Genomic DNA, 20,418 nt, shown 5'->3' on the forward strand with positions numbered 1-20,418 from the left:
GTATTTCACTAATCCCCTCCCTTGCTTGAAGACTATGACAAAGCCTCAAATGATTTAGGGCTCCTGTAGGACAATGCTTACCTTCTCCAGGATGTCTCAACCTCCTCTCCTGACCTCCAGATCAATATTTAGTGTTGTTTCCCAGACTAAGCTAGTCATGATAGAGCTAAGACACAAACCCAGTCTGTATAACCCCATGTTCTTAACCACTTTGCTATACCACCTTGAATAGTCTTCTTATAAAGCAGCAACAATCACTGAGAAATATGTTGTCCCATATGATAGCCACTGGCTCTATGTGGCTATTTAAATTTACATTAATTAAAATGAAATAAAATTAAAAAATAAGTTTCTCAGTAACACTAGCCACATTTCAAGCATTCAGTTACCCACATGTTAGTGGAAGCCATATTGATCAGTGCAAACGTAGAGCATTTCCATCATCACAGAAAGTTCTGTTAGATAGCACTTAGGACATGCAATGGCCAAAACAACCCACAAAGCACCACACTCAGTTATAGTAGCAACAAAGTATAATGTACTTACCAAAAACGTAATAAAAATAAACTCAAATCTACCACAAAGATCCATATGAAGAAAAAAAAAGCTTTATCTAGGGACATAGAAGAACAATAAATAAAAAGATGTAACATGTTCTTGGTTATAACAATCAAAACTGTAAAAAGGTCCATTGTCTCCAATTCACTTTATACATTTAACGTTATTCTAAGTAACATTAGAATATGATATTATTTTTGGCGAAATTATGCTAAAATTACTCTGGAATGGAGACAATATTAACAGTGAAGAGTGAATGGAAATTTTCTTGTGTAGATGTTTGTCTACTGTATTAATTTCCTAGGGCTGCTGTAACAAATGAACATAACACTTGGTGGCTTAAGATAGCAGAAATTTATTCTCTCACTTCTGAAAGCTAAAAGTCCAAACTCCGGCAAGGACACTTGATTTCTTGGAGGCTCTAGAAGAGACCCTGTTCCTGGCCTCTTCCAGCTTCTGGTGGCTGTCCCCACATTCTCGGACATGTGGCCACTTCACTGCAACCTCTGTCTCTGTCTTCACATTGCTTTCTCCTCTGCGTGTCTGTACAGTCTTCCTCTGCCTCTTTCTTATAAGAGACAATGGCTCACTGCTTGTTTAAGCAATGGGATAGCTAGATAATGAAATAATGAAGACTGTTTAATAACAGATGAGGGTCATGATATGTTCCTATGTGTTAAAGAGAGCAGGCATCAAAACAATGTAAAAATTGATCTAATTGGTAAAGCATATATACATGTGTGTTTATGTACAGGCACACCTCTTTTTTCTGCACCTTGCAGATATTACATTTTTACAAATTGAAGATTTGTGGCAACCCTGTATTGGTGCCATTTTTCCAACAGCATGTGCCCACTTTGTGTCTCTGTATCACATTTTGGTAATTCTCTCAATATTTCAGACTTTTTCATTGTTATTATATCTGTGTGGTGGTTTGAAGCTGTATGTATCCCAGAAAAATGTGTTATTAAACCTAATCCATTCCTGTGCATGTGAATTCATTGTAGGTAGGATCTTTTGGTGAGGTGACTTCATCAGTTAAGATGTGGCCCACCCCTAGCCCTCAGTCTGGGGGCTTGCCCTTATGAAGCTTGTTACTGCAAAGGAGAGGCTAAGCCTACTTATAACTGTGCCTAAGAGTCTCCCCCAGGGAACCTATTGTGTTGCTCAGGTGTGGTCTCTCTCTCTCTAAGCCCACTTGGCAGGTAAACTCACTGCTCTCCCCTCCTACATGGAATATGACTACCAGGGGTATAAATCTCCCTGGAAACATGGGACATGACTCCCAGGGATGAGCCTGGACCCAGCATTGTGAGATTGAGAAAGTCTTCTTGACCAAAGAGGGGAAGAGAAATAAAGCAAAATAAAGTTTTAGTGGCTGAGAGATTTCAAATGGAATCAAGAGGTCACTCTGGAGATTATTCTTATGCATTATATAGATACCCCTTTTTAGTTTTTAGTGTACTGAAATAGCTAGAAGTAAATACCTGAAAGTATTGAAGTAAATACCTGAAAGTGTTGAACTCCAACCCAGTAGCCTTGATTCTTGAAGACAATTGTATAACCATATAGCTTATACTGTGTGACTGTGTGATTGTGAAAACCTTGTGGCTTACACTCCCTTTATCCAGTGTTCGGACAGATAAGTAGAAAATGGGAACAAAAATTAAATGAATAATAGGGGGGATGGGGGGATGGGGATGGGTTTTTTTTGTATTTTTATTATTTTTTTGAAGTAATGAAAATGTTCAAAAATTGATTTTGGTGATGAATGCACAACTATATGACAGTACTGTGAACAATTGGTTGTACACTGGGGATGATTACAGGGTATATGAATATATCTCAATAAAACTGAATTGGAAAAAAAAACTAAAAAAAAAAAAGGTGTGGCCCACCTCAATCAGGACAGGTCTTATTTCTATTACGACAGTCTTTTACAAGTGTAATGAAACTCAGACAGAGAGGGAGAGAGTCACAGTGTGAGCAGCCAGAAGCTGAACATCAAGAGAACCCAGAAAAGAAGAGAGAGAGAACAGGAGATGCCACCATGTGCCTTGCCTTGTGACAAGCTAAGGACCAAGGATCACCAGTAGGCAGTCACAGAATGCCGCAGTCTTGGAGGAAAAAGCATTGCCTTGATGATGCTTAATTTGGATTTTCTTTTAGCCTCAATGGGAATTTAGCTAATAAATTTATGCATTATATATGCATTATATAGCTAATAAATTCCCATTGTTAAACCTGACCTATTTCATGGTATTTGCTTGAGCAGCCCAGGGAACTAAGACAATCTGTTACAGTGTTTTGTGATCAGTGACCTTTGATGTTACTATTGCAATTGTTTTGGGGTGCCAGGAACTGTGCACATATAAGATGGTGAACTTGATTGATAAATGTTGTATGTGTTCTAAAATGCTCCACCGAAAGGCCATTCCTTCATCTCTCTCCCTCTTCTTGGGTCTCCCTGTTCCTGAGATGCAACAATATTGAAATTAAGACACTTAATAATCCTGCATTGGCCTTTAAGTATTCAAGTGAAAGCTATAGTTGTGTATCCCTCACTTTAAATCAAAAGCTAGAAATGATTAAACTTAGTGAGGAAGGCATGTCGAAAGCCAAGATTGGTCAAAAGCTAGGGGTTTTGCACCAGTTAGCCAAATTGTGAGTGCAAAGGAAAAGTTCTTGAAGGCAATTAAAAGTGCTACTCCAGTGAACACACGACTGATAAGAAAGCAAAACAGCCTTATTGCTGATATTGAGAAGGTTTTAGTGGTCAGGATAGAACAGCCACAATATTCTCTTAAGCCAAAGCCTAATCCAGAAAGAAAGCCCCTAACTCTCCTCAATTCTGAGGAAGCTGCAGAAGAAAAATTGGCAGCTAGCAAAGGTTGGTTCATGAAGCTTAAGGAAAGAAGTCACCTCCATAACATAAAAGTGCAAGGTGAAGCAGCAAGTGCTGATGTAAAAGCTGCAGCAAGTTACCCAGAAGATCTAGCTGAGATAATTGATGACGATGGCTACATTAAACAGATTTTCAATGTAGAAGAAATAGCCTTCTCTTTGAAGAAGATGCCAACTAGACTTTCAAAGCTAGAGAGGCAAAGTCAATGTGTGGCTTCAATGCTTCAAAGGACAGGGTGACTCTTCTATTAGGGGCCAATGCAGTTGGTGACTTTGAGTTGAAGCCATTGCTTATTTACCATTCTGCAAATCCTGGGGCCCTTAAGAATGATGCTAAATCTTCTCTGCCTGTGATCTACAAGTGGAACAACAAAGCCTGGATGACAGCACGTATGTTTACAGCATTGTTTACCGAATATTTGAAGCCCACTGTTCACACTTCCTTCTCAAAGGAAAAATCCCTTTCCAAATATTACTGCTTATTGACAATGCACCTGGTCACCCAAGAGCTCTGATGGAGATGTACAATGATGTAAAATGAGATGAATGTTGTTTTCATGCTGCTAGTACAACATCCATTCTGCAGCCCATGGATCAAGGGGTCATTTTGACTTTCAAGACTTATCATTTAAGAAATACATTTTGTAAGGCCATAGCTGCCATAAACAGTGATTTCTCTGATAGATCTGGGCAAAATAATGGATTCTATTCAGAGTAATGGATTCACCATTCTAGATACCAATAAGACATTTGTGTTTCATGGGAGAAAGTCCAAATATTAACATTAATAGGAGTTTGGAAGAAGTCAATTCCAACCCTCATGGATTATCTTGAGGGGTTCAAGACTTCAGTGGAGGAAGTAACTGCAGGTGTGGTGGAAATAGCAAGAGAACTGTGGATTCTGAAGATGTGACTAAATTCCTGCAATTTTAATGATAAAACTTGAATGGATGAGGAGTTGCTTCTTATGGATGAGGAAAAAAACTGGTTTCTTGAGATGGAATCCAGTCCTGGTGAAGATGCTGTGAACATTGTTGTATGATAACACGGGAATTAGCATATTGCATCAATTTAGTTGATAAAGCAGTGGCAAGGTTTGAGAGGATTGACTTCAGTTTTGAAAGAACTTTGGCTGTGGGTAAAATGCTATCAAACAGCATAGTATGTCATGGAGAAATCTTTCATAAAGGGAAGAGTCAATTGGTGTGGCAAACTTCATTGTAATCTTATTTTAAGAAATTGCTGAGCCACCCCAACCTTCAGCAACCACAACCCTGATCAGTCAGCAGCCATCAATATCAAGGCAAGATCCTCCACCAGCAAAAAGAATGACTTACTGAAGCCTCAGATGATGATTAACATTTTTTAGCAATGAAGTATTTTTAATTATGTACATTTTTAGGCATAATGCTATTGCACACTTAATAGATTACAGTATAGTGTAAGTGTAACTTTCGTATGAACTGAGAATCAAAACATTTGTGTGACTTGCTTTGCTGTGATATTTGCTTTATTGCAGTGGTCTGAACAGAACCTGCACTAACTCCAAAGTATGCCTATATAGTACGGGTGTGCGTGTGTGTGTGTGTGTGTGTGTGTGTGTGTGTGTGTTATACGCAAATATGTACATGGATCAAAGACTAGAAGGGGCTATATTAAAATGTTAGCAGTGGTGGTATTTTGGTAATGAAATTACTACATTTACAAGTTCATTTTATTTTTTAAAACAAACTATGTTGCCTGTGTGATGGTAAAATTAAAATTTAATAAATACACAACTTGGAACTAATAACTCAATAGCAGTCTTTGGCATAAAATAAAATTTAAATCACCCAGGACTTTTTCTTCAGCTAAGATCAGTGTTTCTTAATTTCAGTTCTATTCTGTTTCCAGTGCTTCAGATCAATTTGGTCATCCAAAGCCGTTTCATAGTAATTTTTTAAAAATCACAGTAGGGCATAGCCAAATCTTTACATTAAATTTTAAGGAGAGATACAGGACAAAACATGTACAGATGCTAACATTTATCACTATGTAAAACTGTATTTTCAGCTGGAAGAATAGAGCAAGAATTTAAAAAGTAACAGCCATTAATTGAGGTGATGCAATTATCTTGCAAAACATTTCTTTTGGCTTTATTAATTCTTTATAAGGCCTTTTAATGCATGCGAAGGAAGCTAGAGTTCCATTATTTTCACTCCTGCCTTTCATTGCCTGTTTTGCAGTAACACCTTCTGTGCACTCAGAATTGGCCATAGGGCTCCTTAACCTCTCTGTTCACTTTGGAGCGGAGAAAGGGGCCTCCGGGTTCCCCAGGGCAATTCTTTTCCACCAGTTTTCTTAAGTTGGAAAAGAAAATTATAAACACCTGGGCTGCATAAAATCTCCTGACTCTGCAAAAAGAAAAAAAAAAACATTATTTTTTTTCCAATCAGGAAAATTTTCTTCTTGTCTGACCTGCTTCCCTTGCCCAATTCTCTGTTGTATCAGAATTTGGAGCCAGTGCTCAAGGGCCTTGGCGGAGATTTGGCCCTCTTCTAGGGGCCCATGGTCAATTTCCAGCAGGTCAAGAACCTCCTTGTGTGTCAGGTATTTAGAAGAATCAGCACCTTACCTCCAGACACTTGGAAGGATATTCAAATAAAAGGATCGTTTGTGAATATCCTCCTACCTTACCTTACTTGGACAATATCAATTTAAATATAATTTCATGGTAGGTCTAGTTCCTATTTATGCTGTGGTATTTTTTGTGAATAGTTATATTTTTAAGTAGAAAAAGAACAGTGGGTGGGAAAGCTCTTTGCTGAATGTGCCCACCACAAAGCCTTGTCTGAGTTATGGCAGGATCTCCTAACTTTTTGCCAGAATCTCTTTTTCTAAAGACAGATGTGTGTCCTCTTTTACCTTACTCTCCAACCTCCATGTCCTACCATTCTTCTCTCCCCTACCATCTTTATGAGAAAGTTTAAATTCTAGACGATCTTAGACCCAGAAAAGAATTCAGAAATCACATTGTATTGTTCATTTTTTTCCTTGGAAATGAAAGCAAAGGATGAATTGTTTATATATGTTAACTCACACTTGGAAAATGACAATTACAAGGCTACTTACTGTGGTTTCAGTAGAGTCTTTATAATTTGGAAGATTGAACTTATACACTCACATGCATCCAAGAAATAATTCAAATGTATTCCAATAAAAGGGATTAGAATATTATTTTGTATGCACAATAGTGCACCTAAGCAAGATTCAAGGTGACTGAAGAAGCAACTCATAAAGTATAGAGGAAAGAACATAATAGTGGGACTGGAGAATTCTCTGAGATTTCGTTACTTACAAGCTGCAACCCTGGGTAATTCATTAAAGTTCTCTGGGCTTCTGTTTTCCCTTATGTAAATGGCATTGAACTATTATGTCAAAGATCTCTTTATTTTTAATTGCATGTTCATGCAATCTCTACTGTATTCATGATTGAGGTTATAAAAACAACTTGGCAGTTGACTGATATGAGAAAAGGAGGCAATACAAAGGAAGTGTTTTGAAAACCACTGGGCTCAAGGGTAGACTCCCTGCTGGGACATCTCACATCCAGAGGAATGGATCACAAGCTTGGTTATGTAGGTAAGTTCTAAGTACATTTAATACAATACAGTTCTCTGAATTTGATCTTTGAGTGTCTCCTGCCACAAACAGCCTTGGTGCTAGAGAAATAAAGCAAACACAGTGTTAACATAAAGCTTGAAGGCACCTGTGTTTCATCCATGGACTTGAAGGCTGTGGCTGTTTCCATAGTTCGTGAGTCACCTGAACCTTAGCTTCTGCAGTGGCAACGGTAAAGCCAGAATCATGTGGTGAGAAGAGTCTTAGCAACAATAGCTATGTCCATATCTACATCACTGTTCCAGAATGTATTTCAGGTGGCTGCAAACAGCAGGTGCATAATTGCATAGACTGGATCAGCCATTCTCAGTAAATACTTCTGTTGCTTTTATAATGCCTGGATTAAACTATGATGGTACATGTATAACGCCTTTTTCAGAATGGCCTGTGCTCATTCCAAAAATTAACATTAGTGTCACCATGCACTCTTTTGCTGGGAACGACATGGTCACAGACAGTTGAAAAGAGAAAGAATAAAGGTAATTCCTAAAAGGAGGAAACAGGTTAGAAAAAGAAAGGGCTGGAAGGGTTATTTTATCATTTATCAGCAAGGGGGGTCACCACCTGGTTTATTATTAGTAGTATTTTGAGCCAGGAAAGCACTGCATGGACCCAATGGTATTTTGTAATCACTCCCCTGGTGTCACCAATCAAAAGAATCAGGTGAGGACTTTACAGAGTGGTGCTTGGAGTGCTACCAGGATAAAATCTCTCCCTCCAAAAATGTGTATGTATTTCTATCAATCATCTTTGGATTCACTTAGACTTTCTGGGTCTGATCTTCTCATCTGAAAACGGAGATACAAATAATTGTTCCCAGATTCCTGCCTGGGTTTCCGTGATAAATGCTCATGATAATAAATGGGTTCCGTATACAAACATGGGCTGTAATATTAAATACACAAAGGCAAAATCCCTGCCTGACAGGCAAGCAGCATTGTCCCCTGTTGTTCCACAAGCAATTATGAAATTGTGGTTTTCTCAGGGGACTTCTGGTCATTTAGGAAGACAGGCAATAGAATGAAAACATTTTAAACCTAGGGGTGACTTTAAAGATTTCCAGTATAATTCCTTCATTGTGAACGTTAGTGCACTGCAACCCAGAGGGAGGCTGCGGCTTGCCGATGGGCCACACTTGGAGGCAGGCCAATGCCAAAAATCACTTCTCTGAAAGCCAGTTGGCCAAAAACAAATGTACAGGATGACTAATTCACCTAAAACTTCTGCCAAATTATGAAACCCAACCCCTGCAGCTGTCCCCTGCTTCCTTCCTTGACCTCCACCTGCCTGTACATCCATCCCACCCTTGCCTCGGGAGGTTGCCCCAGTCAGTGGCATTACTTCAGCTGTTAGTGTCAAAATGGCTGCAGCAAACTGTCCTATGCCTTGTTTAAGGAATTTTTCTTATAGATTGTGGTGACTAGATGACTTTTAGCAAACTTATTTTTGGCAAATTCGCTATGAATCTATTAGTTTCTTTTTATCTTTAAGAGAAGCAGTTTTAATAAATTATCTGAAAACAATATACATCAGAAAATTATGAAGCAGCCGCTGGAAAACTAACTTTGTGTATAAAAATTTTGTTTCATTTGGGAGAAAGGGCAATGGTTTGAGAAAAACCTGCGATCTCTTTTTGGTTCCTAGATATAAAGACCAAAGAAACACAGTTGTTAAGTCCCCATTTTCAGCCCTTTTGACCCGGGCTTTTTTCCCATTGGCAAAGAAGTCACACCAGTTGTGCAAAAAAAATGAGCTGCTTTTATTATCTGTGTCTTTTTAAACTTCAGACATGCTTTTCACATCCATAGTGACTTAATGGAGTCTAACAACCAATTAATGGCTTTAAAACCAGCGGGGATCCTGTTCTGCCCTGTAACCTGAAATGAATTATTGATAGATGCTTTCAGCCCTCTGTTCTGTCAGATATTTCAAAGTCAATGTCAGCCTGTGCATTTTCTCATTCATTCTCTACTGAGGTCAAGATTTGTGAAGTGATGCTCCCCCCAAAAAGAATAAAAAAGGGGGGGGGCAGCTCCCTGCAAAGTGTGGAGCTACACATAATTGGCTTCCCTTTAGACCAAATCTCTATAAAATATTAGCAACCTCTCCATGTAGGGCCACTGTCATTATTCCCTCAAAGCAGGTGGCATGGGGAATAACATTTATAAGTACTCTTACAATTATAACAATAACTTTTCACTTAAGCTCGTATTTTATTTCATTTGCTTCGCTGGGCAAGCCTGTGAGGTGGGCAGAGCAAGTACCATTGTCTGCACCCGATATGGAGAAAAGAAAAACCTGAGACTCAGAATTGTATAATCTTCCCCCTTCCCCTTTTCTTTTCCCTTTTTATGCATTTATGTAACTGCTGCACTTTTTATTTCTCTGTTTAATAATAAGACAGCTTTAAAAAATGATTTTTAAATTATCCAGATTTTAATGTCATTATGCTATGGAAATCTCTGAATTAGCCATTCATTACCAAAATAATTAGTACATTATTAAAGTGTTCCTTTTAGATGTTTTAAATTGACTGGTGGCTTAAGTATAACAAAACAGTAAAATATAAGGAGCAAATAGATGATAAAATAATAATCCCTAGAAAACTTTCAAAAACAAGGCACTTAGGGTCATGAAGTATTTTATACACAAGTTCTAAACTTTGAAAAATTGTTCACTAAAACAACCTCTTAAAAGAGGAACAAAAATTAATAACCACTAAATATCCAAATGCATATATACTTTCTTCATATACGTTATCACTGCATTTTATTTTTATTTTATTTTGCTTTTTAAAATTAATTATATCCGCAGTATTTTCTGGGTTGCTACATGATTTTCATAATTATTATTTTAACAGGTAAATATTCTTCCATTTAGATCATTTACCAAACTTAATTACTGATTTCCTTGTAATTGGATATTTAGGCTGTTACTAATTTTTCTCTATAGTAAGTAAGGCGACAGAGTATTTTTCACATACATAAAATGTTCACTTATTTAAGTAATTTCCCTTGATACCTAAAATAAGTGCTATTAGCAAATCAAATGTTAAGAATATTTTTCTGGTTTGGGCTGTATGTTTCCAATTTATGGAAACATCAGATATGTATGTGTATCACTGTCACTTTGATATCACAGCATCAGTTATTATCATGTTTATATGTTTTGGAACTATCTTTACTGCATAGTAAGTGGCAGCCCTAATCTGTACCAAATATGAAAACATATCATGAGGCCATTAATAAAGCAGTGTGACATTGGCATATGAAGAAACAGATCAGTAAAACAGAAGTCTAGAAATAGACCAAAATATATAATAGATTTTAATAGTTGATATAGGAGATATATAAAATTGATAGGGGAAAAATTGCTTATTCAATAAGAAGAAACCATGGAAGATTATTTTATAAATTTGGATATGGAAATATTTTTAAAATATGATGTAAAACACAGAAAACATAAGGTATTAGTAAATTTAACTACATGAAAATACAAAATTTATGCATGGCAGAAACCACTATAAACAAAATCAAAAGATAGATACAAACTGTGGGGTTAATTATTACAAATCATACCACAGACACATGCAAAAATTTAATTTCCCCAATGCATAATTAACCCCTACAAATTCAAAGCAAATGAACCAACATACCAATTAAAAATAGGAAATGGATATAAAAAGACAGTCCACCAAAAAATAAATATAATTGTTTGGAACATATGAAAATGCTTAATCTTATTAATAATAGAAAGGCACATTAAAACAACTCTGCAAAATACTTTATCTATTAAATTGGTGAAGATCAGAATATTTGTTACACTACTTGGGAGAGATACTGTTAGGAAAATGCAGTCACATACTTGCTGATGGATGTGTAATTTGGTGATCTCTACAGGGTCCCAATTTAGGAATGTGAATCAGAACTAAAACCACGTATTTCATTTGACCCAGAAATTACATTTTTGGAATACAAACTCACAAAAATGATTCTATAATGTTATTTATTACACAATTGTAAGGACAAGTGACTGGAAAAAAATCTAAATATCTATAAATAGAGCACTAACTGGTTAAATACATTAAAGTACACCCATAAATGGGATAATATGCAACTGTAAAAGGAAAAAGAAAATGCTTTAGGATTATGATGTAGAAAGATCTCCATCACATGTTAAGTAAAAAACCAAAGATGCAGAACAAAGTATGCAATATGGTACCATTTGAATAAAAAAAATGTAAATATATGTATGTATATGTGTATATTCTTGAACATGTATAAAATATTTCTGGTTGGCAGGGAGCATAAAAGGAGAAGAGAGACTTTTCACTCTACATGCTTATCTATGTTTAAAGTGTTGAACCATGTATATGTATTACACATTAAAGAGTTTAATTTGTAAAAAGACTTTTTGCTATTTTAGCATATTTTAAAGTGAGAACTCTGTTTACTGCACATGCATCTCACAGTTGTGGAAGATACCGCGATAGAGGTGGAAAGACAAAGTAGAGGTCTACCAAATCTATCCCAACTTATTTTAATTCAACTACTATTCATAATGCTTTATTAAAAAATGAAAAATCCTGAACAAAAGCTAAACCATGTTGGACATGGGGACAACAGTCTTAAACTGGGAATGTCCCTAGAAAAATGGGACAAAGAAACACCCTACTTGTAAGCCACAGACTAGGGAGGCTGCTGACGTTGTAAGAATAATTTCTCTCTACATATTTAAGCAATTAAAGGCCTTTCTTGACTTAGAGACTGTGACAGGAGATGAATCTAGGGGTTAGATGCAACCAACATTCTTCCAAGTGAATTACCATTCCAGTAGGGGAGACGAGCTGAGAGCAGAGGGGGCTTAACTGCCATTCCCTATTTGGAGATATGGGAGGCCACTTGCTCACAGAAGTCTGTGCCAGTAAAGAGTGGATGAAGTAGAGCAATAGTGTTGTGACTGGTTTAGGCAGAACAACTCTGTGAGGAATTATGGTTTACCAAGAAATTCCAGTGTGGTTCAGAACTGCTGAGAGAGCTGGTGAGTCATAAGAAATGGGTACAGAACCAGGAGGTTGCAAGATATACAGAGACTCCAACCACAGGTCATGGCAAGAGCCAGGGTCTCACAAAAGTAATAGGACTTGAGGTAGTCCTTAAATGCTTGGAGGCTCTATTCAGAAGGGAGAATTTGCACCCAAACTGAAAATAATAGAAAAATCTGAACAAATTTAAAAGAGGCGTATTTCAAATTTTCAAAGACATAAAGTAAGGGTTAGAAACTCTTTATATATATATATATATATATATATATATATATATATATATATATATGGAAAATAAAGAAATGCTAGAAATATGGAAAAGAATCTAAAGAGTTAAAAACCCAGTTAATAATTTAAAAAACAACTCAAATTTGATAAAGTCAGTGAGAAAATTAGTAAAATGGAAGGCAGAATTGAGAAAACCATCTAGAGTGCTGCAGGTTTGAAAACTGGAACTGATGTTAAAAGGTGTGGAGTTTTTTCACACATTTCCCCTCCTCTGGAACACTGCTCTGGCTCCACTGAGCTCTCTCTGAGCTCCGGGCTCCTGCTAAGCTAGTGCCACCATCGACTCCCTCCAGTTGCCATAACAATCATCTACTGGGACCTCATCAGCCATGATGAGATGTTCTCCAATAGTTATAAAATCTGGGAGACCATGGATGGGGGCTGTGCCTGGAGGTGGAGGGGAAAATAATAGTAGGACAGACGGAAACACTTATGACTTACTCACCTCTCCCAAAGGTGGAAGTACCAAAAGCACAGTAATCACTATTGTTGATGTTGTCATGAATGATCACTTGCAGGAAATCAACTTTAAAAAAGGAGCCTACAAGAAGTACATCAAAGATTATATGAAATCAGTCAAAGGTAAACTTGAAGAACAGAGACTGGGAAGAGTAAAACCTTGTATGATAGGGATACAGGACAGATCAAGCACACTCTTGCTAATTTCAAAAACTGCCAGTTCTTTATTGGTGAAAACATGTATCCAGATGGTATGATTGTGCTCTTTGACTACTGTGAGGATGGTGTGACCCATATATGAATTTCTTTAAGGATGGTTTAGAAATGGAAATGTGTTAACAAATTTGGTGATCACTTTGGATCTATCACCTGGCCTCATAACTGGCTGCTTCTTTCTTCCACACAACACCAGGACACAGCAAATGGAACTTATGTCATCTTGAACTCTTCATATATATTTACCTTGATATATTTGGAGTGGAGCCATTGTTTTGAAGAATAACAAAGCATATGTCATTAAATTAAAATGCATTTAAACTAAAAAAAAAAAAAAAGCATGGTGCATAGAATGAGAATGTCCAACATGGATTAAATATGAATTCCAGAAGGGCACAGTAGGAAGAATGGAGAGAGAGAAAATAATAAAAAAAGAAAATTAGAGCTAACTGTACCAAGTATTTTTGTGATTGGCAACGTCCACTGAGAATGAGCAGAATAAAAATATCAGTACTTGAACGTGTTATAGGGAAACTGTAGAATATCAAAAAGAAAAAAAAGATTTAAAAGAAACTAAAGCAAAAATGAATGTCTTCTGAAAAAGAATGACAAACCTCACAGGAGATTTCTCTCTAGTCACAAAGATGCCACAGAATATTAGGATCTCCAAAGTTTTGACAAAAAGTAACTATAAACTTAGAATTGGTCCCCAGTTAATCTATAATTCAAAAATGAGGATGATAATGGTGAGGAACTAGAAAGTTTCCCCCTAAGATTGGGAACAAGGCAAGGATGTCCTCTCTCAAGGTTCCTATTCAATATTGCACTGGAAATCCTAGCTTGTGTAATAAGACAAGAAAAGGAAATAAAAGGCATACAGTTTGGAAAAGAAGAAGTAAAAATGTCTTTGTTCACAAATAACATGACTGGCCATGTAGAAATCCCCAAAGAATCTCAACAACAAATCCTTCTGGAACTAAGTAAGTATAGCAAAGTCAAGGATACAAGGTTAATATACAAAAGTAAATTGCTTTCCTATACAGTAACAATAAGCAGTTGGAATTTCAAATTAAAAATATCATTTACAATAACACCATAGAAAGAAATATTTAGGTATAAATCTAACAAATTATTGTAGGAAATGTAGGCAGGAAAATGCAAAACTCTAATGGAAGAAATCAAAGATCTAAATAAATTGGGAAATAGTATGTTTACATGGGTTGGAAGATTCAATATTGTTATGAGATCAATTCTCTCCAACTTGGTATATTTATTCAACATATCCCTAGTTAAAATTCTAGAAGCTTTGTTGTAGATATTTACAAAATAATTCTGAAGTTTATATGGAAAGACAAAAGACCTAGCAAAGCCAACACATTAAGGAAGGAGAAAAAAGTTGGAGCATTCATGTACCCAATTTCAAGATTTACTGTAAAGCTAATAGTAATCAATACGGCATAGGATTGGAGAAAGAATAGACACACAGTTAGATGGAACAGAGTAAAGAGCTCAGAAACAGCTCAAATATAGTCAACCAATTTTTGACAAAGGAACACAGGCAATTGAGTGAAGAAAGGATAGTCTTTCAGCAAATGGTGCTGGAAAAATTGGCATATCCGTAAGCAAAAATATAAAGAAATAAACCCAGGCACAGGTCTTATGCATTTCACAAAAAGCAACTCAAAATTGACCATAAACCTAAATATAAAACTTAGATTATAAAACTTCTAGAGGAAAACATGAGAAAATATAGGTAATCTTGGGTTTGGCAATGAGTTTTTAGTACAACACCAAAAGCACAATCCATGAAAGAAAAAAATGATAAATTGGACTTTATTAAAATTAAAAACTTCTGCTTTGTGAAAGACACTAAGAGAATGAGAAAAAATTTTCTCTGTACATATCTGATAAAGGATTTGTTTCCAAAGTAGACAAAGAGCTGTTAAATTCAACAAGAATACAAATAACCCAATTAAAAAATAGGGAAAAGATCTGGACAGAAATCTCATTAAGGAAGATATACAGATGGCAGGTAAAAGCATGAAAATATTCTCAACATCATTTGTCACTAGGGAATTTCAAATTAAAACAAAAATGAGGTATCATTACACCCCTATAATATAATAGGCTAAAATCCAAAAAATTGACAATGTCAATTGCCAGAGAGGATAGAGAGAAGCAGGAACTCTCATTCATTGCTGGTGGGAATGCAAATTGGTACAGCCACTTTGGAAAACAGTTTGGCAGTTTCAAAGCTAAACATACTCTCACCATATGATTTAGCAATTGGACTTCCAGATATTTACCTAACTAACTTGAAAACTTACGTCCACATGAAAACCTGCATATGTGTATAGCAGCTTTATTCATAATCTTCAAAAACTGAAAGCAATTAAGATGTGCTTCAAAAGGTGAATGGATAAACAAACTGTAGTAAATACATGCAATGGAGTACTATTCAGCAATACAAAGAATGAGCTATCAAGCCATGAAACCTTAATTGCCATGAAACCTTAATTGCATATTTCTAAGAGAAAGAAGCCAGTACAAAATGGCTATAAACTACAGGATTCCTACCACATGACATTCTGGAAAAGGCAAAATCATACAGACAGTAAAAAGATTAATGGATTTGGGGGGATCAGAGGAAAGGTTGAATAGGTGGAGCACGGGGATTTGGGGCAGTAAAACTATTCTGTATGATACTGTAATTGTGGATACATGACACTATCCATTTAAAAAAACCCACTTTATAGCACAAAGAGTGAAACAATATATGTAAATTTAAAACAATCATTTATAATGTTGGGGGAATCTCAGGATAAAATACAGACTGTGACAAAACAGTCTAACTATATTACAAATGTATGAAACAACCTCACTGAAAGGAGTGGGGGGAAATACACTGACCAAGGTAACTTTGGAAATGAGTGGAGTCTGCAAGACTAAAAGCCAAAGAAACTGTACAGAAGCACTGTATTCCAGTTGATAGAATTGTATCCCATGGGAGTATGGGTTAACAAATCTGATACTACTTTATGTGTATAGGAATTGAACAACTAAATAAATGGATGGCCAGTGGTGGGAGCCAGGTTCCTCACTGTTGGAGTGGGAGTTTATAGATATAGCAAGGAGAGAAGGTTAGAGTTAGAGACATCGGCATGAACTCATGTCTAGTGTTATTAGATACAGTTGGTTATATCTAGAAATATTTATAGATAACAGTACATTCATGGGTTAGTCACACACATATATTCCTTGCTCTGTCAACTGAGTGGGCATAAAAGAAATGACATCCAGTAGTGACAAGCACACCTACCACCCGTAATTTGCTTTCTAATAGTGTTCTCCAATAAAAGGAACTAGGGGCCCTTGGAGAAATGGCTGCCCGTATAACTGGGGCAGGAAATTTAGATGATGGGTGTGGAACATCTTGTAGTGCCAGTAAGTAAGGAAGTGCTTAAAAAGGAGAATAAAACCCATACTGATGGCAGTATGTCAAAGGGACTCAGGAGCCAACTGAAGGAGCTCCCAATGGCCAAAGCTAGAACAATCTCAGCAATAAAATATATAAAGTGGTATTGGATAAAACCCAAAGTATAAAACAAATATTCATGAATTCATACTTATATAAATAAATGATTGAATAAATTAATAGATGGAGGAAAGAGATAAATCTCCCATGCAGACGAACGCCAAATAATTTATGTAGATATTATGCTCTCAAGAAGAGAGATCATAATTCCCCACACTTTAAGTGTGTCTGTACATAGTAACTTCCTTCCAAAGAGGACAGTGCGAAAGGGGGAAGTAAACTGACAGTGGAGAAAACTGACAGAATATCTCAGCCAGGCAATCAAGGTTAACATCCACAGTGATAAGTCATGTAAGTACCCTTGACATGAAGCGATGTGGTCTTTCTCTCCCAGATCCACAATCCAAGTCTAATCATGAGAAAAACATTAGAGAAATTCAAATAAAGGGACATTTTACAAAATGCCTGACCAGTGTGCCTCAAAGTCATCAAAGTCATAAGAAAACAACGAAAGTCTGGGAAACTATCACACACAGCCAGCCTAAGGAGACATGGCATCTAAATGTCATGTGTGATCCTGGAACAGAAAAAGGATATTAGTTTAAAAAAAAAAACAAGAAAATCTGAATAAAAGTAGGGATTTTAGTTAATAATCATGTACCAATATAGTGGTTCATTAGCCGTAACAGATGTTCCATACTAATGCAAGAGATTAATAATATAGGAAACTGGGTGAGAGGTATATGGGCACTCACTGTACTATCTTCACAATTTTTCTGTAAATCAAACACTGTTCTAAAAAAATGAAGTTTATTTTAAAAAGTGTGATTGGAAGAGACAAGCTCACTATCAGTTTGTTAGTGTCCTTATTATCATCTCTATCATCCTTAGCTTGTGTCCTAGAATTTTACTAGCACACAAAAAGTTAATCTATATTTTTTTTTAAAAATGAGTTATATGAAGTCATTTTCAGATTCACAAGATTAAGAGGATTTGCTACTCAAAGACCATTACTTTAAAGAAGTGTGAAAGAATGTTCCTCAGCTAAAAAGAAAATAGAATCCAACAGGAAAGAATGGGATGCAATAATTTGTAAATAGGAGAGGAAAATTATAGTTAAAGCTTGCCCTTGTATTTTCTAGTAGGGGGAAGATATACTGATTAACTTTAGACTTTATTATGGTTAAAATATATGTTAAGTGATTCCACCCTGTGCGACTGTTCTCTGGAACAGTGATTGTCTATCTCCAGCCACCTTGTCTCCCCGCTAAGTGCGTGCCACCACCCCATGGAAAATTCGATGGACATGGACAAGAGCCCCTGAGGCCCCAAAACTATCTTTTCAGTTGTGAACTAAAGGCTGACAAAGATTATCACTTTAAGGTGGATAATGATGAAAATGAGCACCAGTTATCTTTAAGAATGGTCAGTTTGGGGCTGGTGCAAAGGATGAATTGCACATTGTTGAAGCAGAGGCAATGAATTATGAAGGCAGTCCAATTAAAGTAACACTGGCAACTTTGAAAATGTCCGTACAGCCAACGGTTTCCCTTGGAGGCTTTGAAATAACACCACCCATGGTCTTATGGTTGAAGTGTGGTTCAGGGCCTGTGCGTATTAGTGGACAGCACTTAGTAGCTGTGGAGGAAGATGCAGAGTCAGAAGATGAAGAGAGGAGGATGTGAAACTCTTAAGTATATCTGCAAAGCGATCTGCCCCTGGAAGTGGTAGCAAGTTTCCACAGAAAAAACTAAAACTTGCTGCTGATGAAGATGACGATGATGAAGATGAAGATGATAATGAAGATGATGATGATTTTGATGATGAGGAAATGGAAGAAAAAGCTCCAGAGAAGAAATCTATATGAGGTACTCCAGCCAAAAATGCACAGAAATCAAAACAAAATGAAAAAGACTCAAAACCATCAACACCAAGATTAAAGGGTCAAGAATCCTTCAAAACACAAGGAAAAAAAAACCTAAAACACTGAAAGGGCCTAGTTCTGTAGAAGACATTAAAGCAAAAATGAAAGCAAGTATAAGAAAAGGTAGCCCTCTTCCCAAAGCAGAAGCCAAATTCATCAAACACATGAAGAATTGCTTTGGGGTGACTGACTAAGAGGATATTCAAGATGTCTGGCAGCGGAGGAAGTCTCTCTAAGAAAATAAACTGTTTGTTAAAACTTTCTGTCTTATTTCATTTGTGTAACAGTTAATATCTGGCTGTCCTTTTTATAATGCAGAGTGAGAACTTTCCCTACCATGTCTGATAAATGTTGTCCAGGTTCCTTTGCCAAGAATGTGTTGTCCAAAATGCCTGTTTAGTTTTTAAAGATGGAACTCCACCCTTTGCTTGGTTTGAAGTATGTATGGAATGTTATGATAGGACATAGTAGTAGTGTGGTCAGACAAATGGAAATGGTGGGGAGACAAAAATATACATGTGAAATAAACTCAGTATTTTAATAAAGTAGCAATTTTTCTCTTTCTAAAAAAAAAACTCTGTTCAAAAATAAGGATAAACACTACAAAACAGATTCAAAAGAATAACCTCCAAACCAGTAGAAGAGGAAAAATGAAATAAAGAAAAGTTGATTAGTAATTATATTATTATATAACACAATAATAGTAATAATAATAATCATGATTTATAATACTTATATCACATTATATGCCACATGTTATTCTAATGTGTGTGTGTGCAATTAAAAGACCAGTAGAGGACATGAAGGAAGAAAAAGAAAGCACAGTGAAAAGAAAAGAAGACGGGAAAAACAAGCCCAAATATGTGAACAAACACAATAAGCATAAGGAGATTAATTTAAAAGGTACAGACTCTTAGTCTGGGTAAAAAAAGAAACACAATTCAGATATATGATATTTTGGGGGAGGGGGGAACCTAAAGCAAAATGAGCAACAAAATTAAAAATAATCTTACGGAAAAAACATACTAACCCAGCAGTAATAAATATCAGATGAGATAGATTTGAGACAAAAAACACTATTAAGCCTATAAAGGGAGCAATCTCAGTGACAAGAAGATAAAACAATCATTAAAATAAATTTATAAAGCAAACTTGCCTCAAAATATATGAATAAACACAACTGAATTAAAAGGAGAAATATGCAATTTTACAATTAAAGTGGAAAAAATTTAAGGAAACTTCTCTAGAATAATCAAGCTACCAAAAAGTTAATAAGGTTAGAGGAAATTTGAATGGCATAAATAACAATCTTGATCAAATATATACGTATGTATGTATGTATATAGAGAGAACTTTGCATCAAAGAAATAGAGAAAATAGTGACTTTTAAAGCTTACATGAAACATTTATAAAACTTCTCTTTATTCCAGGCCACAAAATTTAAACAAAAACCAAAGAACTGATATCAAACAAGCAACATCTTCTGATCACAAAACAATTAAATTAGAAAAAAACCCAATAATTAAATTGTTTTAAAACTAACAAAACACAATCTTATATTACTGTGTTAATTAAGGAAACACTAGCAGCTGTAATAAATAAATCCCCAGTGTTTAATGGTTGAAACAAGGGAAAAGCTTACTGCATACTCAATTATTAAAGCCCCAAATGGATGTTTCTGAGTGGTGAGTTGCTCATTTTCAATCTTATTCTTCAGCTATCTTCAACACTTCGTTTCTAAGGTCTCTGAGCCATTGGAAGAGAAAAGAGCATGGAGGATCATACATGAGAGTTTTTTAGGAGTCAGGCCTGGAGATCTGTGTTCATCAC

The 20,418-nt window shown here is 36.0% G+C and overlaps 1 pseudogene; it reads left to right on the top strand.

The window, feature by feature from the left end:
• Positions 1-17,952: 17,952 nt before the first annotated feature.
• On the top strand, positions 17,953-18,824 carry LOC119533281 (annotated as a pseudogene).
• The last annotated feature ends 1,594 nt before the right edge of the window (positions 18,825-20,418 follow it).

Source organism: Choloepus didactylus, chromosome 4 (assembly GCF_015220235.1).
Source record: "Choloepus didactylus isolate mChoDid1 chromosome 4, mChoDid1.pri, whole genome shotgun sequence".
Classification (NCBI taxonomy): Eukaryota; Metazoa; Chordata; class Mammalia; order Pilosa; family Megalonychidae; genus Choloepus; species Choloepus didactylus.